The 21,159-nt window shown below is 38.0% G+C and overlaps 1 protein-coding gene across 5 annotated transcripts in view; it reads right to left on the minus strand.

Annotated features, from left to right (window-relative positions):
* Nucleotides 1–21,159, minus strand: part of LOC122809244 (interferon-inducible GTPase 5-like) — a 171,132-nt gene that overhangs the window by 101,665 nt on the left and 48,308 nt on the right. Inside the window, exon 1 of one of the 5 annotated variants that reach the window (XM_044080570.1) lies at nucleotides 7,131–7,205. The exons of the other annotated variants lie outside the window; for them this stretch is intronic. The gene's annotated coding sequence lies outside the window, so the exon portion shown is untranslated. Of the gene's footprint in view, nucleotides 1–7,130; nucleotides 7,206–21,159 lie in introns of those variants that run through there. 5 annotated transcript variants of the gene reach the window in all.

Genomic DNA, 21,159 nt, shown 5'->3' on the forward strand with positions numbered 1-21,159 from the left:
TAAGTAAGGATTTGGAATATAGGTCCAAGGATGTCACTGTTCCACTGTACTAGGCCCTTATCAGACCAGTAATTGAGTACAATGTCCCCTTTGGTATGACCCTGACCAAGCTTATGCAACAACTGCAGCATCTACAGAGACTGCTCACAAAAAGAATACACAACTTTAACAGCATGTCCTATGCAGACCTATTCAAAGCCCGATCCCTGTCCTGCTCTGATGGACCTGTTGCACATACACAAAATAAATAGCATCAGACTTATCAAATCTGGGGACCTAAACCTCATCTGTAACATAAATAAGACATGTTGGATGGACAGATATGTATTTCAGAGACTGCCCCTTCTCTAAAAAAGCCATCCATCCATGTGAGACAGAGTTCTTCCCTAACTTAATTCAAGCATAACTTGGACCAGTGCATGAGCAATCACATATTTAGTAGACAGAGGCAGCCTACAAATGCCTGACCACCCATGCCCAACCACACATATACCCCTTAAAATAATCATAAGGTATCAAAACTTGTCAGACACATTTGGGAAACATGGCTAGGCTTAAAAAGTCCCCTGGGGTCATTTGCCTATTATCACCTATGAAGTAATGAACTACCATCCCACTCCTAATACTGAAATGCTGTTTCCATGCCATAGCCCCTAAAACTCCCTTCCCTTTTCCTAAGCCAAAACTCTCCCTCCTGCTCCCTAAACTTAACATTCCCCTCCTCCCTCCCCATGGATACTTGCCTGAACTCATATTCAGTTAGTTGCCCACACAAGCTACAAGGTGCTCAAGTCCTTGGCTTTGAGACAGTATTTTTCATGTGCTTAGGGTGCGAGTGCCTGTAGCGAATCCTTTTGATAGTGGGATATATGACAAACATTTTCCAGAAAATATAGAAAATTACTACTGACAATGGGATATAAAGCATTATATAAAACACATTTAAACATTCTGATACAAGTTAACCAGAGGAAAAAAAATATTCAATGTACCATTCAAATAAAAGAAGATGAAATAAAGATACTCTAATTAAACATGTCATTTCAAACCTGCACTTAAGGAATATTTACCCAAAGAATCTAGCTCTAATTGTTGTCATGATGCAGGTTAAAACTTCCTGTTCCACCATGTACATTTCTTACCAATATTATGTTCCTCGTTTATTGTGCTTGATGCTCAGACAACTCACCAGTGCCATTTCTTAGACTGTTTTCCTTCTCAATGGTCTACCCAAAGATATTTATAAGATCATGTGCTAAAAGAAACTGACACCTAATGTATTTATTGTACTACATTATTAAGCCTTATTATCTGATACAAAGTTTGTAAATGTACTCTTTAAATTTTATTTCTAAGTGTCTTTAATAACTGTATTTTATATTGTTTGCCTATGTTTGTTATATTGAAGTACTGATGTTGTGCCTATAAAGGGTCAACATGCCAGCTCACGTGCCTATTCAATAAATTGAAAAGAATAAGTCAATTTTTTTTCTGCCTAACATAACATTAATTGACATCTACTAGATAACATGGCCATTGCTGTAACACACAGAAATGCAGCCCTGACTGCACCCTGACAGAGCTGGATTCAATCAGTAGCAGCTAGAGCTTTGGCACAGCTGGCGGTGGAGTGATGTGAATGAGCTGCAAATGGTAGTTTTCCCATACAGGAGATGGAGAGATGTACTACCAGCTGCTGTATGACTGCTAGCTGGCAGAGGAATGCCAAATGAAACAAGCACTTGTAAGTCATGTGGGTATATTAGTGCTGTAGCTAGGGATTTAGCATTTGTGTATAGTTGTATAGGTTCATAGATAGGTCTGTAAGTACCTACTAAGCTGTTGATCTGTGAAGATCTTAATATGACTAGCCTTAAATTTCCATGGTAGTTTTTAACCAAGACACGGTCATAACAAAGATATGTTAGGATGGGTTCACTTTATAATTTCGAAAAACTGAAATCCTGAATTTCAGTTTCTCGAACTTATAAAGTCGAATGTTGAAAATCACGAAAGTGCATAATCACGAATCCGAATATCTCAAATTCGCGGTTATGGCTTTGCGGTGCATTGTTTGCGGTGTTGGGACTGGATGTTGTTTCGTGCTGTTTATGGATTTAGGTGTACTTTAAGGTAAATAAGTGTTTTGTTAGGGTTTTGTGTGGGAGTTAGAGTGTGTGCGAATGTGTTTGTTAGTTGTACGTGTGGGTTAGGGTAGGCAGGTAAAAGTATGGGTCTGTAAGTGTTGGATGTGTTGGTGTCTGTATGTGTGTGATATTTGTGTGTGTGTGAAGGGCTGTAGAATGTGTGGGTGTGAGTTTCCTTTCTGTGTGTGTTTGTGCGATCTCGGAGTTGGTACATATAAGTAGGGGGTGGGGTGCAGGGGGGCTTGCCCCTACATATATGTAGTGCAGGTTTATTTTTTGTGTTTGTGTGTGTTTTGTTTGTTGTGGTTTGGGTTGGATGATGTATGTGTTGTGTGGTGTATGTTGTGTTTCTTTTCGTGATTGTGAAGGTTCTGGATTTAGGCCGTTTGACTTTATGGTTACGAAATACTGAAATTCGGGATTTCAGTATTTCGAAATTATAAAGTGAATCAGTTGGGATATGTATATGTTTATGAATTTGTTTATGTGTGTGTGCGTGTGTGTGTGTGTGTGTGTGTGTGTGTGTGTGTGTGTGTGTGTGTGTGTGCATGTCACACACACACACACACACACACACACACACACACACACACACACACGCGCATACATGCACACATATAGAAATAGCATGGAACCCAGAACTCTAGATTCTCCATCAGCAGAGCACCCACAGTCCACATTAGAAAGGAAGTTGCAGAATACAACATCCCACCCATACAAATGATGACCCACCATCAGTTGGACAGCATCTCCAGTGTTTTTTTGGAGGTAGGACAGGGGGATGAAAGGGCTGATTGGTCAGTAGCAATGTGGGACTATGATAATACACATAAGAAAATAATTATAGCACATACTGTGTTGTTGTTACACTGCAAAAATGCTAAGTTAATTTTCTTGTTACAGGTTCAGTAAAGATGTCACAATTTCTGTTATAAACACAGATGAATGTCATTATCTAACCTGTACCAAGAATTATTTATATATATCTATTTATCTATTTAAATACAGAAATAAATACATCAATAAACAAATAAATATAGATAGTATTTCAGCGATATTCAAGTAGTGCAGCAAAACAGCTTCATGCATTGTGGTTAGTAGAATTTGCATTCATGTGACATTGGGAGCCTCTAGCTGTTTGAAATTTCAGCTAACTGTTGTCTCTCAGTACAAAATGAATGCAAAATTCACCAAATGCAAGGCAAGAAGTGTTGTTACTGAGGTAACTGCATGGCCACATCCTATAAATGTAAGACGTGATTTAATAGTATGTATTTTGTATTTTAAAAACATGCTGTAAAACATTATAATCAGATCTATTCAGATATACCTCATGTTTATTATTTTTAAAAAGTATTAATTGCGATTGATCTCAGGGGGTTCACTGTTAAGATTAAATCAGTTAAAATAGTTCTTGCGTGACAGCAATATGTTTAAAATCAAAAGAGTGATTGCAAAACGTTTTGAAAGCTAAGTAGAAAAAAGGAACAGAAAGATTAGGTGCAATACAAAAATAAATTCCATGGACTGGTAAGGCTTGCAAAACAGCTGCAAGGGATGAATATGAAAAGAAATGTAGACATTATGTAAGAAGACAAACTACTTCTTGTTGTTCTTAAGTCACATATGGATTATAAAGCCAACAGTAATCAAAGAAGTTTCAAATACTAAATTACTAGGAGTCACAGTAGATGATAACATGAAATTCAACTAGCATAAACAGCAAATAATAAAAAAATACCAACACACAGACCCCTCTTTATAAAGCAAGACATTACCATAGTTAAAGTAACAGGAAAACTCTACTTTCCACCTGTCTACTTCCCATCCTCCTATATGCCTCTACTATTCTTCACAAAAGAGCAAACTGGAGCAATGCTACAGTGCAGTAATCAAATTTGCAACCATTAACTCATACTACTCAGATCACTGTATTGCCCTCAGTCACCTCATTTGATTAGAGCTGCCTCAGTGCCTCATATATGCCTCTGAAATTTTCACTAACCTGCAATCTCCACAAGAGAATAAACTGGAGGAATACTACAGCCCAAATTTGCATCCAATAAAAACACACTACTCACATCAGTGCATCGCTCACAAGCAGCACAACTTGCTAGAGATGCCTGAGTAGCTCAGACTTTCTCAGCTAGTTGTAGGACTCCGACAAGCACATTACCCTGAAAAATGCTTCGCCTTAAACACTATCCTACAGTTCTACTCTCCTAACAGATCTAGTGATAAACATCTCCTTATGTTACAGAAGTCTAACACTACAATTAAAAGATGGTCTGTATTCCATCCTTGTCCCTAAGTTCTGTAACTCCATTCCACTCCCTATCACACTCACAGTGCATATCTTTAAATGTAAACTAAAACAGTTCCTCCTTTACTGTTAGCTAAACCACTGTTACTCCCCTCACTAAAACATACCATCATAGTTAACTATGACCAGGCTTCCTTTTTTAAAGATCTTTCTCCACTGATGAGCTGTTAAGCATCTACACACAAATACTGTATATTGTCTATATTTAACTATGAAAATACTTCCTTTGCAACAGTGTATTTATTACTCAAGTAATACTCTAGGAAATACAGGCAATTTTAAATGCTTTTCATTGATACTTCTCCTGCTTCTACTAATGTAAACAATACTCGATGCCATTTCCATTTAGCACTCAGTATCATTCTTTCCATGCCATGCACACTATACTCTTATGAATTTTATGCATGCCTTATTCATAATTACAAGGTATTCATGTCTTACTGTTTCATATTATCTCTCTCCGCATTTCCTTTTGTAAGACAAAAACACTATACTGTAATATGTGCTCTATCACGTGTCTTTACTTTAAAACTGTGATGTTCCTCTTGATGTACTCAGATACGTTGTTTCCACATATTCTCAAACTGTCCCTCTGTCTAGGTGCTCCTTGCATGTTGTGTTACTAATTATGTATGAACTGATTTCTTGTTGCTATTATGTAAGAAACATCTTTAATGTATTAGTGTTTAATTCTCTCTCTACTGAGGTTTTCTACCTGGGCCTTCACTTAACAGGGACGTTTTGCCCACTTGGGCTTTTCTAGTGAAGAAACAAAAAAGAAAACAAATAAATAAGCAAAATGATAAACAAGAAGAGCTGGAAGATCAGAAGAAAATGAGAAAGACATGTGACATAAGGAAATCATATAAGCATTACAGTATCGGTAGTAGTGTATGTCACTAGAGTACATGAGAAAAGAAGACAGGAGAGACAGAAAGGGAACAGATGCAAGCGTCAATCAACACTACCCTGACAGAAGCTTAACAGACAAGAGTAATGAAACAATGAAAGATTCAGGTAGTGAAGAAGAAGTGATGTAGGTGGAGATAGAGAAAGAGACAGAGACACAGAAGGGGAGACAGATGAACACAAACAGTGAAACAGAGAGAGAAAAAAAACAAAATGAGAGGAGACAGAGAGAGGAGTAAAGAAGGGAAAGACAAATACTGGAAGAATAGGTACACTTACATGCCTTTAAGAGGCCTAGCAGTCTTAGAAAAAGTACATGATTAAAAGGAAGAGGTCTGTGATGGGGAAGTAAGAACAGTTAAACCAGATTTACACTGCCAAGGCAGTTATCAAAGAAATAGGCTTTATACCTAGTTTAAATTAATGTCAATTAGATATTTTTCTTACACTGTTAAACCACAAGTTCATACTAGTTTGCAATACCACCATACAAGTACAAAAGAAAGGATACACATAATGGGCATAAGACATAATAAGCATTTTTCAGGATATTTTACCAAATGGACTAATAGATAGAATCACATGATACACTAACACCCATTTAATGGTGCAGTACTATTTGGGCAGCGTCAGTGGTGCAACAGGTAGCTCACTTGCCTTTGGTGCAGAGGGCTGTAGGTTCTGTTCCCATCCTAGGTGGAGTGATTGCTGACACTGCAGTACAGCATAAGGAAGTGCTGCTCTCCAAAGTGTGTCATCCTTCAGATAAGATGTTAAACTAAAGCCCTGTGTTCTTGGGCTGGTGATAGCTCAGGTGAATATAAAAGATCCAGTTCCTCGGTAGGTACTAGGCTATTAGCCCTAGGGCCTATATAAGCCTAGCCAAAAAGGTACCCTGGCTTTCGCCACCTAAGAAAATTATTTTCCTGTGCCCCTGTCGAGCAGAGCCACAGATGTGATCCCTGGGGTGAATTTCCTATTTCCCATCCAATCATCAAGATTTTTCTTGAAGAGTGCTAATGAGGAGCTCTGTTTGACATAGATAGGTAGTCTGTTCCAGAGTATGGGAAGTCTCTGGGACAGGAATCTATCCCTCCAGCACATTCTGTTTATTGTGGTGACAAGGTTTATGTCCCTAGAGCGTGTAGCTCGGAGGGATTGGGATTTCTTTAAGTGGAGCACGTCCAGCTCTGGGTTTGACATAGCTTTGTATGTTAGGCAGAGATCGCCTCTGAGTAGGTGATATGTGACGGAATAAAGCTGGAGTTTTTTGAGATGGTCTGCGTAGGGTATCTGTTTGAGACTGGTAATCCTCTTTGTGAGGTATTTCTGTGGCCTTTCCTAAGTTCAATGATGCCCTGGACAAATTTTCCCCTGTAATATAAATGTCACCTTGGGTCTCCCCTGAAAATGAATTACTAATCTATCAGGAATAACCCAGTCAGCAAAGAATAAATACAAACTGTTCATATACTGGTATATAAGTGACACTTCTCCTGTTTGACAGAGGAAAGTCTTTCATACAAAAGCTAGTTTGTCTTTGTCTGCACAAGAACTTCACTGATAACAAAATTAAACATTTCTCCAAATGATCCCTTCAATAGTTTGTCCATTTCTGCACAAGCACTTCACTGACATCAAAATGAAACATTTCCCCCAACAATCCTTTCAATAGTTTGTCTTAGTATGCACAAGCACAAAAATGTATAATTTCTCCAATGACATCTTTAGTAATTTGACCATGTACTCACAAGTACTTCATTGACACCAAATAAAGCATTTCCGCCAACGACCCCTTCAGTAGCTTGACCATGTATGTAGAAGCCCTAAAATACAATAAAAATCTTTAAATCAGTAATTGTACTTCCTTTTAAAATGTGTGGCAGCATATATTCCTTTTTTCCCCTTCCCCTCGCAACTTCATATTCTCATGTGAGATTACTGCTAACTGGTATAAGTTCAGGACCATTTACAGAGTTAGTATGTACGTCCTTTTAGGTTCATCTCAATGAATCCTACCAGAGCTGGATCCAGCACAAGAGACAGAGGCAGTCACCTAGGGCCCCATGGCTACAGTGGCCCACTCTGGCCAGGAGGCTTCAACATAAAAAAAAATACACCTTAACACCATGGTGGCAGCATCTTCTTCTTCAAGGAGGACCATGAGTGCATCACTTGCATGTATGCCATCATGGATGTAAAAGCATAAACTTCATTCCTTTCTCGTCCCTCTTATAATGCCAGCCCTGGAGAATGTACTTATCCTGATTCCCACCTGTCAGTCCCTAAAAAAGCAGATAAGCTCTAGAAGGTACCATAGGCATATATGTGGAAGTAAATTCTTTGTCATATGCAAAGTCTGAGGGAAATGGCTTCCACTCTTCCTACAGAAAGCTCTTTTTTGAACCAAACTATTTCTACCTTCTTCAGGACTCTAGACATGCTTTGAAGAGTATTATGATTGTGCAGATATTCCCTGGGATTCATTAGCGAACATGTAGGCTTTCTGCTAAGGCTGAATGATATAAGCATGTTAGCAGGATGAGAAACAGCGCTAATGTGCATGCTGTTCATTGTGCCTATGCATTTACAAGCACATGGTCAGCAATAGCGTTTGTGCCCATGGACAGGCACTTAAAGCACAAGCACAGAATGCGAAGAAACCAGCTTGCAAGCAGGACATCCTAAAATCCAAGCATGTGCTGTGGCCTAGAAATACTGAGGGCAAGTACTGCGAAAGAATTCTGAAGGAAAGGAAGTGAAATGAGGGAACTGCATACAAATGACATTAGATGTACTCTGGAAGTAATTAAGAGGGGAGGAAAATGGAGAAAATGAACTCAGATACTGCAGGCAAATGTACTGAAGTGTCAAAGAAACATCTGTAACATAAATACTGCCATAATGATATAATGATAATTAATCTCAATGACAATATTTGACTTATGCATGTAAATAAAAAATGACATGCTAACAAAGGATGTGAGAGTAGAAATAAAGCTACAGTGTAAAATGGGGAATTAATGTGATATATATGATACTAAAAAGCTGAGCTGAGATAACAGTTATCAAGGACAGTAGATACATTATGGGATAAATGCATATATATATATATATATATATATATATATATATATATATATATATATATATATATGTGTGTGTGTGTGTGTGTGTGTGTATATATATATATATATATATATATATATATATATATATATATATATAGGGAATTTATGTATGCTAGCCAACACCACTGCTATATTCTCCCTTTCAGTGTGTATACATACACAAGATGAAATGGCCCTTACAGCTGTTGTGTCATGCACATCAGAACGGGACATGTTTTGGCCTATAACTGTTACTGGCACCCATAGGAAAGGGGTTTATCACCTATAAACATGTGCTAGACGAGTGTTGTATAGCCATGTAAAGGCTAAATGGTAATATAATAACACTTAACATACATAAGTGACAACGTGACAGTGACAACACAGATCGGATGGTATTTCATGATTTCAAGTTTTTCATTGGTAAATGGCACACTTCTCATACATCATTATACTGGGCATGCTCACAATGAATTACAAGGAACAGTAACATAACAGCAATTTAACAACCAAAGCACAAGAAAGTGAAATAACAGAGGCTAGGTAACACTTTCTGATGATATGGCAGCATGCCATACAGTATGAAGCATTTTATGAAAGACCTCATCTGACATTAAGCTGTACAGTTTGCAGAAGAAAATAATTGTTGTAATAAAGAAATGTTTGGATGAAGACATCAATACAGAGTAAAATTATTTCAGAAATAAGTAAAGCCTGTAAGAAATGATTGACATAATAAAAATTTGCATCTTGTCATTTTTGAACACATGCCAGGACAAATATCAGAGAGATGCATATCAATCATGGATGCCACAGAAATAAGCATATCAGCTGTGTCATGAAGAATACCTTCAAAGAGCTTACAACACTTTCCTATCATAAGGGGTATTGATGCCCTACCTTGTAGGACAAGTCCTGGAAAAAGGTAGCCCTTTGACTGTTCCATAACTATTTTCTGTGTGTAAGCCACTGTTGTCTGACAGACAGATGTTAATAGATTCAAACCCCTGCCTATGAGAGTAAGCTCCCTGCTGTCAGACAGATGTTACTAGATTCAAACCCCTGCCTATGATAGTAAGCTCTCTAAAGACCTCTGTATTTACTGTGTGTGCAACAGAAGATAGCAATGGAGGTTGTCACAAATAACTGAAGTCAATGTGTGAAGTAAGAAAGGAGTTACAAATATAATGTCATCAGTCTGATTTATTCAGAATGCTGAAAAGGGGTAGTATAATATTGATGCTTCTTTGCTAGGGAAGCTGTTTCCATCATGTAGTACACACAATGTCCCAGAATTGAACCACATAATATCTGTGTAGGCATGCTGTACAAGCCAGTACTCAATCAATGTGCCACAGGAGTGCTGACAGCATGACATGCCCCAAATAACCATTTCACTGCCATACAATCACAACATGTAATTAAATATTATTGTCCAACATAAAAATGGATATGAATAACTAGATACAATGTTTTTGTGTAACATCAGTACATTCATGTAATGCTACCCTTTTTGGGAATTGAACAGCAAACTATGTAAGTCTACTGACTAACACAAACACCACATTTGAAGTCTTAACACAAGTATGACACTCCACCTGTGCTAAATCATTACATCATATGATTGTGTCACAAACAATCTCTTTGAGATAAAATGGATGGGGGAGGCCTCTCCCACTGTAAACGTACACATTAGTATGTTGCAAAGAAGATGTGGTTATAAAAAGTTGGCTAAGGGGACGGTGGACACATCTACCTGTCTAAAGGTTTCTCCATGTGGTGGATGCTATTCATACATTATAGTATAAGGCCACACAAGCTAGCAGTCACTGAATGTGGATTTTGAACAACTGAGCATTTGACTACAGAAAATATAGGATACTGTAGAGAATGACTGTGCCTTGGTAGAAGTGTCACTACAATTCTTAGATATGTCAGTATTACATTATGTTACTGCTGCAAGGCATATAATGCCTGTAATTGCTGTAGTATGGAAAATGTGATCAATGCCATCATTACTGAATAAAAGCATTGCTATGTGAGAAATTATCATAGCTTTTTGTAAGAGGAATCAACATCTATATGTTTACACAGCAGATGTGTTTGACAATAGTGTTAGTGATGTGTACAGTATCAATAACACTGACACAATGGAATCTGAGTAGTAACAGCTGGATTTGAACTAACTACCTAAGATCACATGATAAAGATAATCGCCTGAATCGCAACTGCCATATGCCATGTTGCTGACAGTGCACAGTTGAATGAATGGTATCACCATTGTTTATTAGCTGGATATTTATAATAAAAAGAGGTCGAAGGATACAATAACACTGTACAGCTACACATCATATATGTATTGAAGAGTAGTGTACACAGTATGAGAGTGAAAGGCACACTCACAACTGGAGTCAAACCTATGTAGGTACGCAATCTACAAAACACAGTATCAAAGGCACGCACCACAGGTGAAGTCACACTACAGCTGTGAGATACTGCAGTTATATAAGCATTATGGAATCATTGTGTTAGCAAAAATGTCTTTTTCCTGAGGATGATAGAATTTGATAACTTAACACTGTGCCACTGAAAATATATCTCATAAGTGGAATTGTACATAATGGTGGTTGCGAGGTAGCCAACTGTATATGAAAGCAATCAGTCACACTAATTAAGCAAGGATAGACTCAAACTACCTACCTATCTAGTTGTACAATCTATAGAGGATAGTATCAGTAGCCAGCACCACAGAAGAATTCTGAGCACAGATGAGGCCTACAGAACCTAAGAAGGGATGGCATCAGCTGTATATTGCCAAGGAAAATATGTGTGCATTAAAATGACTTTTATAAACATCTGGGGTTGTTAATGTTGCTACTTCAAATGTGTGTAAACCAATCCTGAATCCATTTACAGTTGCACACATACTTAGGTTCATAGGTGTTTACTAGGCTAATGACCACAAGGGCCTTCTTAAGCTTAACCATGCATCCCAAATATCTGACAAGTTCTGATACCCTTGATAAGTGTAAGCATGGGCCTGGGGGATGAACCATTTATAGGTTACCTGTTTCCATTGGAGACATAGGTGCCAAACAAGGGCTGAATTTCCGGTTTTCCATCCAATTGTCCAAGTTGCACTTGAATTGGGTGAGGGTGGAACTTTGCTTCACATGGATGGGGAGCCTGTTCCATAGACGGGGTAGTCTCTGGGATACATACCTATCTCTCCAGCAGGTCCTATTTGTATCACAGCCAAAATGTAAGTCTTTAGAATGGGTAATTCTGGTACTGTTTGTTTTGTGGATGTGCAGAAGGTCCACTAAAGTGGGGTCTGACAATGCCCTGTATGCCAGGCATAGATCTCCCATCAAAAGCCTGTAGGTGACAGAATACAGGGATAGGGCCTTGAGGTGGTCTGCATAGGACATATTATTTATGCCCTGTATTCTTTTAGTGAGGAACATCTGTGGACATTCCAGTTGTTCGATATGCCTGGTTATATACATACCAAAGAGGGCATTGTACTCAATGATAGGTCTGATGAATGTCAAATACAGTGGAACAATGTTGTTGGATATGCCTGGTTATATACATACCGAAGAGGGCATTGTACTCAATGATAGGTCTGATGAATGCCAATTACAGTGGAACAATGACTTTCTTGGACTTAGATGCCATACCTTTGTTTATAAGTTGCGCAACACAGAATGATATCCTCATCAATGTAGACATATGATGATCAAAAGCTAGATTACTATCTATGCGCATCCCTAAGTGCCTGACTACTGGGTCAACTCTAAGGGGTGTGTTGTCAATATGATAGTTACCAAGGATGGATGACTTCCCAAAGGATACTATAATGCATTTCTTGACATTTAGTTTTAGTCCATGGCTCTGACACCAGTTGTTTGCTTATGTCAACCCCTCCTAGAGAACATTTATGTCAGTGTGAGATTCAATGACAGCTCCTAATTTGCAATCATCTGCAAATTTAGTCAGCCAGAGACCACTGACATTGTCCTTGACTTCTGAGAAGTAAATGCCAAAAAGGAGTGGTCCAAGGACTCCGCTTGTGATTGCCTCTTTGTAGAGGTAGACTCCCCATTTCTAACTTTCTGGTCCTGTCTGTGAGCCATTTGGCTTTCCACCAGGTAACATATGGGTTTGTGCCTAACTTCTTGAGTTTGTCAACAATGCCAGAGTGGGGTACTGTGTCAAATACCTTGGCCAGGTCAAGGTAGGCAGTGTGAATGATTTTGCCCTCATCCATTGCTTTGGTGACCTTCTCAAAGAAGTCCACCAGGTTGAGTAGGCATGATCTGCCCCTGACGAAACCAGACTGGGCTGCATCCAGTATCTGGAGGTTTACTATATCTCTGTTGATCATCTCCATGATAATTCTTTCCATGGCTTTACATGTAAGACTAGTGAGACTTTTGGGTCTATAGTTTCCAGGGTCTGTAGATGGCCCAACTTTGTGTAGAGGGATGACTGTTGCCTTTCTTCATTCATGAGGCACTTAGAAGGTAATCCCTGCTGTTTTCAAACCTGCTACCTATCTAGTTACACATTCTAGAGAGCAGTATAAGAAATGTACGAGCTACAGGAGATGTCTGACTTTTAAAGTGTAAGAGTGTATTTTAAAAGAATAACCATGTCAATATGTTGCAGAGATGTGGTTATAAAAAGTTGGATAAGGGGATGGTGACCCATCTACCTGTCTAAAGGTTTCCCCATGTGGATTTGGATTGATTTCAGATGTTGTGGAAGTTATACCTACCTGACTCTACAGCCCAACACAGACAAGTTCACCACTGTGAGACTCAAACATCCTACCTATCTAGTAACATAACTTACAGGTCATTGCATTAAATGTACATACCATGGTAGAAATCTGACTACAAGTGAGACATACAGCATCTTTGTGGGTGTGACATTACCTCCTTATTGTGGGAATACTGCAATGATTAAAGCTCAGTACATTGATGTTGGTTATAGTTCTAAACAAAACATGTCACAAGTGGAATGTTACATATTTCCTCAGGGGAAATGGACACAGCACCAAACATTACTTACTTGTCACTTTACCCCCCCCCCCCCACATACACACAAGATAACCACATTGATCATTGAACCTCCTACCTATCTAGTTACACAAGCAAGAAAGTGCAGTATTATTCAAAAGTGCCACAGATGAAGTCTGAACTTAATGATGAGAAACAAAGCACAACTGTAATTGGTAAAAATCTGCCATTAGAAGAGATGGTGCTGTGCATCACAGGTTTTGTGACAAATGCATAAGCATGCACAGGACAATGTAACAGCACTGTGATTGTCCCATGGAACGGCACACTTCTCTACTAAGATGTGTATACTGTCCTTCATGTACATTGCATTACTATGAGGGACATATACCTGTTTCATAGTATGGGATGCCAAAGAAAATCACAGTTGTAAACCAGTGGATTATCAATCAAACTTTCCTGCCACTTCATTCTGGGATGAATGCACACTTGTCTTTTCTCATGTTTGCACAATGTGTATTGACAAGACAGACACTTCCTAAATAGGACAGTGCACAGAAGAATAACAGTGATGGATTATATGTGAATAAGTTAAGAAACATCATAACACAGTTGCAAGTGTAATCATTGGACAGTAGACATACATTAACCAACTGAATTACTTGAGTCAACATCACTCTGAAATCAAGAAAACTTATTCTCAAAATTAAATACAGACATACAAATGTTGTACAACATAAACAAATAATTATTTCTTGTACGCTTTTGTATTCTCTGCCATGAAAGCAGCATTACCAAGCTCAGTTGTGCTACTGATGGCAAAATATTAATGCATGTGCAATCATATCTTGAGGTGCTGAACTTAGAATGGAAATCAGCAGTAGAATATGGTGCTTTTTGCTGACTTTCATGCAAAGCAGTGTTATATGCATACAACCATATGTGAACCTGTTAGAATACAGAACAAATATGTGTTATGGTAATTCTTCATGTTTCAGGATTTACACATCTATCTAGACAGTTGCATTTAGTCAATCCTTATATGAATGCTACAGGTATATTACGAAACATATGAGGGACCAAACACTTTACTGATGGTGGGAACATGGCTTCCGGAAACATTTTGGAATAAAGAGGTAAACGGAATAACACAGAAGTGGTGGAAAGAGGTGGACAGTTAATGACAGGAATACACATTGCAGACATAATAACACATTTGAGCATGTTTCATTTGTGCACAGCACATATTTCTGTTATGTTACTGTTTGCTTTATCAGCATAATTATTTATACAAGATCTGTACAAGACAGGCTTCACTATAGGGACCAAGCACATTAATATAGCTACAGGATAATGGTGTGTTAAGGAAAGGTGTAGCCAATCTTTGCAGCCACAAGAGTCATACAAAACATTCCAAAACATTTTTGCATATATCTGGATTCAAACCTTGAGAGCATTCTGCGAAACAAATATAATATCTGAGTAGTATCTAAAGATACTACATACGAAATCAGGTGGACCCTGTTTTTCACAAAATCTCACCAAGATGACACTGATATAGACCATACTTTATAAAGCATATATCATGGACAGAAGTAGGTTAAAAATAAAAAAAGATAGCTGGGTGCACAAGAACAAGGATACAAAAATGCCCAATCATGATAGGCACACTGGTGCCAAGATGGAAAAAAATGACAGTGTAGAATCCTCAAGACACAGAAACATTCCTACAATAGGGCTAAGCCAGGCCCAGGGTGAGGATGCCCCCCCCACCCAGTTGTAGAAGTAAGTAGCAGTCCACAAAAATCAGAAAAAATGATAGGCCAAAAAGAGCCATACAGATGACAGAGTGGACTATTGAGGATAAGAAAGAAATTATGCATTGTTACTATTATGCAAGAAGCACAGAATTTCCAGACAGAAGATATGGAAAAGATTAAGAGAGAGATTAGAGGAAAGAAAAATACGTCCACAAGAAAAAACTGTCAGAAGCTTAAAATGCAAATTTGTGCTCATTTATACAATCCATGAAGAACAATATATAGACAATGAAACCTTGGGCCAATTTAAAAAGAAGTGATTGAGAAGTGTGGAAATATAAAGAACAAAATCTAGAGACTTTTGAAAGGTATAAAAAGGAAATATGGAGATGGGAAAGAAAAAGAGATCTGATATGGTACAATATTTATGCAAAGGAAAATGCCAAATTAATCAACACAAAAAGGCAGCACCAAAGATATTCAAAGAGAAATACAGGCAAAGACATTCGGATATGGAAAATTTCACAATAAAAATAAATAAGATCACAAAGCGATAGCATAGAACAGAAGATTAGTAAAGCAGAAAAAATAGAAGCTGAAGTTATGGAATACTTGCAAAGTGAAGAATTTAGTGCAGAAAGTCTAACACAGGTTACTTCACAGCATGATAGAACAGTGAGTACCCAAAGTAAGGTGAAATGGGAGGAGCAGGAGACATCTGAAGAAGAAATATGAACATGGGAAAGAAAAGTAGATTTAATATGGTGCAGTATTTATGCAAAGGAAAAAGCAAAACTGATCAATACAAAAGAGCAGCACCAAAGACATTTGAAGAAAAATGCAGGCAAAGGCATCCAGAAATGGAAAATTTTACAATACAAAAAATAAGAAAAAAACAGGAAAAGTTGAAAAGAGGATTAGCAAAGAAGAAGTTAAAGAAATAGAAACTGAGGTTATGGATTGCCTGCAAAATGAAGGGTTTTGTGTAAAAAATTTAACTCAGATAACACCGCAGCAGGATAGAGCAACGGAAACCCAAATTAAAGAGAAAACAGTGGAGTGGGAAGCATATGATCAGTTGCTATATGAAGGTACTTTGGAGCCTTCTACAGGAAACCAGTACAAATGTCCAGTTGGAGTTGGATGGCAAGGGAACAAACAGGGAACTGTGGCAACTCTGATGCAGTCAATGTTGTGGAGTGATAGGCCATTGAATTCCCATATGAAAGAGCAACAGATGATACAGGATGAAACTGAAGAGAACATGGCAGAGGAAGTTGCTCTGAAACTTTCAATAGAATGCCTGCAGGAAATGGAGAACAAACAATGTGCACTCAGTTTAGAAGAAAATGATCTAAAATAAGAGCTGCTTGACTTAATAGAGATGGACAGACATATCAAGATCAATGAAATAAACAGACTGCAGAAGGTCAATAAAACCTAAAAAGGTAGAAGTTTGATAAAACAAATGAACACAGTAACTATCAATAGAAATTCATGAGATGTAACAGAAGTAATAGGATATATTACTGTGCAGCTAAATTAATAACAGATAAAGTCTTACAACAAGAGCACAGGGTAGTAAGGGAAAGGAAGGGGAGAAATCAAATATCATCATGGAAGTATCGAATACAGAAAACTATAAAGCAAGTAAGATGAGAAGTGTCATTGTTATTAGAGAATAGAAGAGAGAAAAGATCAACAAAAATACTCAGAAAGATAGATGTGATAAAAGCAACATGCAGTATTATAACAGATCAGGATCTATCATGCACTATCACAAATAATAAACAAAAAAGATCAGCATAGGCAGAAACACTTAGGAGATATGTAGATAAATGTAAAAGAAAACTACAAAATAAGCAATTTATTGATAACCAAAAAACGTTTTATAGAGAATTGGGAAACAAGGCAAAAAGAAATGAAACACCACCAAACAAAAGAAAAATAGATACATTTTGACAAAATATATATGAAGATCCTGTGGAAGATAACAAAGATACTAAATGGATAGAAGAAGTAAAGAAAGAATAACAAAGTTCAAATGTCCAGGATATGAAATGGGCCACACAAATTGAAACAAAGTTAGGAAAAACTCCTAACTGGAAAAGCCCAGGCCCAGATGCAGTATCTAACTTCTGGCTAAAAGTATTAACATCTTTGCCTAAAGATTTAGAGATGAATAAAAACTATTTATATGCACACCATGAACAGAAGACAGCCTGGTTAACAACAGGAACAATACTCCTATTTAAGAGCGACTCTGCAAGCTATCCTAAAAACTACAGACCTATAACTTGCCTTCCAGCAATGCATAAACACTGGAACTGATGTCAACAGACTTTATAGTCATTAAGAAGAATACTTAATCATGGCATTATAACAAAGGGGTAATAAAATAAAGTCATATGGAACAAAAGATCACTTGGTGCTAAATAAAGTCATAATGGAGAACTGTAAAAAGGGGAAGAATCTAAGTATGGCTTGGATAGACTACAAAAAAGCATTTGACAGTATCCCACATTTATGGAGAAAAGAGTACTTAAAATGTATAAGATATACCCTACACTGATGAATTACATTACAGTGACCATGAAACAGTGGCAAGCCACTTTGCCATTAAGCCTTGATAAAAGACAAATTATTATTCCAGGGATAAAAATTCAAAGGGGGATATTCCACGGTGACTCTCTGTCACTGCAGATCTTTTGTCCTGCACTTAACCCATTAAGCTGTCTACTTAACAGATTAGCTCATGTCTATGGCTAACATCAAAGGTTGAAACAATACTAATTTCATGAACTTTAATCATATTTTGACATAGAAATGGGATCCAGTCCCGTTATGGTGTTAGAAACCCAAGACTTGGAGAAATTAAAAAGTGGGAAATCATACTTCATAAAGATCCCGTGTGGCAGCAGATTTCAGAAAAAAAGAATGTTTGTATTAAACTTCATTACCCTCTTGACAATTGTAAACTGTGTGTTCAACTCTTCAGCTTCTTGAAAAGTAGATTAAGCTGACTGTACATACCTTAGCAAAGCAGCACAAAGGGCACCAGAGTAATGCAGCCAAAGGCAAAAACTCAACATTTTGCCGTGAGCTGTGCAGTTGGCACCCAGTGCCAGACATTGTGCAAATGTAGAGGTGGAAGAGTAATGACACAGAAGGGAAAAGATAAATAGACAGCATGAGAGGGAGGCAGGGACCAAGTAGCTTATGATAGAAGCAGGATAATGGTAGCTCTTAACAATATCTAGCCAACAGCTACACATAGCTTACTAAAACAGTCAGTAACACTTAGCTAATGCCTGGAATAGAACCCTTAAAAGTAGTCAAAATGTCTGTCTATACATATGAGCATTATCTCATTATGCCACAAAGGAATTATTACTTTTCAACATTTAAATAACACAACTGAATGACAGTGACAACTTACTGAAGCAAAAGGGGTGAGCAGAGAAAGATAGAGACAAAAGTATAGAGGAACAGCAACAACATTTTATGGGAGATGTAGGATCATCTGTATGGTGTATTATTCTTACTTATTACCTCATTATTAAACTGTCATGCTCAATACTACAAAGTCCTTTGTATAGGGAGAAAAAAGGGGTAGAAAAGTGCAATCAACATTGACGCATAAGCAGGATAAGGTCGGCTTACTAAGTCTTCCTGTTGGGGATGCATTGTTTTTGCAAATGATGTCCTTTTGTACTATTCAAATGGTATGTTAATGAAATGTTGTAAATGGAGAGTAATACAGATGTTTGCAGTTAATTATATGATAGAAATATGAAAATTAATGAAATAATAATTTAACCTACAGCTGTAATCAAACCCATGACAGCATGCAAAAGCATCAGTCTACAAAAAGAGTACTTATCTCAACACAACAAATATGAACTTGTAGTTCACTACATTCAGCAGCCTAAGAACTGTTACAGTAACTGTGTCACAGTACTGCCTTTAGTCTGACCTTACTCTGTATTTCCAGAGCACAGTGGATTTAAGTACATTTGCATGAAAGCAACCAATTTGCTGGGGCTGAAATTAAAATCTTCAGCTTTTGCCATAGGAAGAGAAATAGCATTCACCGCCATGCAGCACTGGTGCACTATGCCAAGCTCTGCAGAAATGCTGAAGATGAAACTTGAATGCTTTTCTGTGGGCCATTTCTAGCCACATGTGTTATGTGTGATTCTATTTTTTGACCAGATTAAATGTGTGGAAAAAGAGGTTGATAGGACAGTGGTGAAAATAGGGGGGACAAGCAGAGTGTAGGACATGGAAAAGAATACAAGAATTTGCAAGAGGGTGGTGGGAGAACACTATAGCTATCCACTTCTTCTGAAGATAAATGTAGACATGAACAAAGAATGTCATGCTTTTGGAGAGTCATCACAGCAGGGATGGGTGACAACAGAATAATGTTGTATAGCCAATTGAATCAAATAATGTATGTGAAGAAGACAAGTAGGTGAAGTGGAGAGCTATGTATGGGGAGTATTTTTTGTGGGACAGGTGTCCATTTTCTGCATTTTTCTATAGAGAGAGGAATTTTTGGTAAGGGGCTTCAGAATGTCAGGTTCAGGTTGGTAGGGTAGGTTAGGACAGAAGGTGCAGACATACAGAGCATGCAAGGCAGGCAGGGATGGTGATAGATACAAAAGAAAGGGAACATCGGATCTGCACCCAAGTCCAGCTTGAGAACCATGAGAATCTAGTCTTCACCCTCAGAACTGTCAACACAGTCTCATGTGTCAGTGCCAGATGTGGCATCATTTTTGTAATTGGATGCAACACTTTTTCAACCCTGCTGATTTGGGCACTGCGTCTCCTCTCTATTATATCTTCCACTCTGTTATATCTTCAGCTCCTGCCAGATGACAAAATTGCTACCTCCACTTGTACTACTCCTGGAGGGTACCACTGCACCAGCAACCAGGGAAGAGCTACCTGATGCAAGTGGAGCAGGTAGGGTAGGGGTTGTGGAGGCAACACTGACAGGTTGTGAACCCAAAGTGCTGGGGTCTGTGCTGTCATCTGTCAAGGTATGGCAAACTGAGCCACAGTGGTTGGCCTACCTCTGTCCTATTGGTCATTTTGTGTTCAGCAGCAAGCAGCGCACACAGCAGAATCTTAAGAAAGTATAAAACAAAAGCAAACAAAAAGAAAGAGAGATAGGGTAGCAAGGGCAAAAAATTAGACATAATTAGATCAAGAGCATGTAACATTATTTTATTTTTCAATAAACTGCTTCTTCAGTACACAAACAAATATGATAACTGACTATTCTACACCTTTCCCACATCCAAACATGATGAGAAGGTAATTATCATTATTGTAAAAAGAGCGATAAAGGAGCTGTATACAAAGTTAAGTATATTCTCCTCAAGGGAAATGGATATGGTACCAAGCACACACATATATGTTTTCCATGTGGAAAATTGAACCTCCTACCTATCTAGTTACACAATCTACAGAGCACAGTACTTTTCACAAGCACCACAAGCGAAGTGTGACTCTTAAGTGCAGAGAGTGCACTGTTGACAGGATGACCTCATCACTGTCTTGCAGAGAGGATGGTTCTGTTAAAAGTGGGATAAGAGAGCTGTGTGTAAAATTAAATTTCTTCTCCTCAGGAGAAATGAACACAGCACCAAGTATTACTTACTTGTCACTTTACCCCACCCCCACACACACAAGATAACCACATTGATCATTGAACCTCCTATCTATCTAGTTACACAAGCAAGAAAGAACAGTATTATTCACAGGTGCCACAGATGAAGTCTGAATTTAATGATGAGAAAAAAGCACAACAGTAATTGGTAAAAATCTACCATTAGAAGAGATGGTGCTGTGCATCATAGGTTTTGTGAC

Source organism: Protopterus annectens, chromosome 8.part0 (genome assembly GCF_019279795.1).
Source record: "Protopterus annectens isolate FY-2018-M chromosome 8.part0, PAN1.0, whole genome shotgun sequence".
NCBI classification, from domain to species: domain Eukaryota; kingdom Metazoa; phylum Chordata; order Ceratodontiformes; family Protopteridae; genus Protopterus; species Protopterus annectens.